Raw genomic sequence first — 2,114 nt, 5'->3', positions numbered from 1 at the left:
TTTATTTAGTTAGAGGAGTGGCCAAAAGTGGGGGCTCCAGGAATAATATCTTTCCTTGGGTTGTTGCAAGGAACAGTTCTGAAGAAAAACATGTCAATTTATAGAGATTGTGCACTCAACATTTATTCCCTTTAAATGTCCATGTTTCCTTTGGGGATTGATATGGCTCAGCTGGCAAAAATATTTGCTACCACGGCTGCCGAGTTCCATCTGTGGGACCTACTTGCTGAAAGGAGAGATGAGATGCCCACAAATAGTTCTCTGGCCTTCATATGTGCACCTTAGCATATGCATGCCCCACTCTCAGGTAAAAATGTAGCAGACCGGGCGTGGTGACACACACTTTTCGTCTCATTACTGGAGGGGCAGAGGCAGACAGATCTCTGAATTTGAGGCCATCCTGGTCTACCTAAGTAGTTTCAGGCCAACTAGGGCTACACAGTGAGACTGTGTCTCAAATGTAAGGAAAAAAATGTAAACTTTATGTGTTTTCCAACTCTAAATTGGGTGAAAGAAAACAACTCTTCCAGAGGGAGAGGGTTTTTTTCTTAATTAATAGGGCTGAAAACCATAGATTAGTTGATGCCTGCCTAGCACGCATGGAGTCTGTGGTTCCTTCCTCAGCATTGCATTATATTTGTGTATTATCTGGCCATCTCAAGTGCAGCTAGCATGGCTCTGGCAGCTAGCATGGCTCTGTCAGGCCTTGTCCCCCCACCCCTCTCCCTCTGCCTTGCTAAAAAACCTTAAATTACATTCCTAAAGCTAGCCACCAAGATCTATTCCCTTATTTGGCCACTTCTTCCTTCTGAGGCTGACCACCAAAGTTCAACTATCAAAGTATTGAAGTCTAGCAATAAAAAAAGCCCCCTTTGATCAGTGGAATCGAATCGAAGACCCAGATATGAATCCACACACATATGGTCACTTGATTTTTGACAAAGAAGCTAAATCCATTCAATGGAAAAAGGATAGCATCTTCAACAAATGGTGCTGGTCTAACTGGAGGTCTATGTGTAAAAAAATGCAACTGGACCCATATTTGTCACCTTGCACAAAACTCAAATCCAAGTGGATTAAAGACCTCAACATAAAACCAGAGACACTAAGCCACTTAGAAGAAAAAGTGGGAAAGAGCCTGGAACATATTGGCACAGGAGACAACTTCCTGAACAGAACACCAACGGCCCAGGCCTTAATGTCAACCATTAATAAATGGGACCTCATGAGGCTGAGAAGCTTCTGTAAGGCAGGAGACACTGTCAAGAGAACAAAGCGACAGCCTACACACTGGGAAAAAATCTTCACCAACCCTACATCTGACAAAGGTCTAATATCCAAAATATATAAAGAACTCAAGAAATTAAACACCACCAAACCGAATAACCCAATTGAGAAACGGGGCTTGGAACTAAACAGAGAATTCTCAACAGAGGAATATGAAATGGCTGAGAAACACTTAAAGAAATGCTCAACCTCCTTAGTCATCAGGGAAATGCAAATCAAAACAACTCTGAGATTCCATCTTACACCCATCAGAATGGCTAAGATCAAAAACTCAAGCGACACCACATGCTGGCGAAGATGTGGGGAGAGAGGAACACTCCTTCATTGTTGGTGGGGATGCAAACTAGTACAGCCACTTTGGAAATCTATCTGGTGCTATCTCAGAAAAATGGGAATAGGGTTTCCTCAAGACCCAGGTATTCCACTCCTTGGAATATACCCAGAAGATGCTCCAGCACACAACAAGAAAATTTGCTCAACCATGTTCATAGCAGCCTTATTCATAATAGCCAGAACATGGAAACAGCCTAAGTGTCCCTCAGTAGAAGAGTGGATAAAGAAAATGTGGTACATATACACTATGGAATACTACTCAGCTGTTAAAACAAGGAATTCCCAAAATTTGTGGATAAATGGATTGAGCTAGAAATGATCATAATGAGTGAGTTAACCCAGAAGCAGAAAGAATCAAATGGTATATACTCACTTATATCTGCATACTAGCCCAAGGGGCATGTCCCACAAAAGCCTTCACTTAGCAGGAAACTGGGACAGAGGGGAAGGCATCCTATTGGGACTCTAAATGAGAGACGCATGGGAGAACAGCA

Source organism: Acomys russatus, unplaced genomic scaffold (assembly GCF_903995435.1).
Source record: "Acomys russatus unplaced genomic scaffold, mAcoRus1.1, whole genome shotgun sequence".
Classification (NCBI taxonomy): Eukaryota; Metazoa; Chordata; class Mammalia; order Rodentia; family Muridae; genus Acomys; species Acomys russatus.
The sequence above is the reverse complement of the archived record's forward strand: the minus strand, read 5'-3'. Positions refer to the sequence as shown.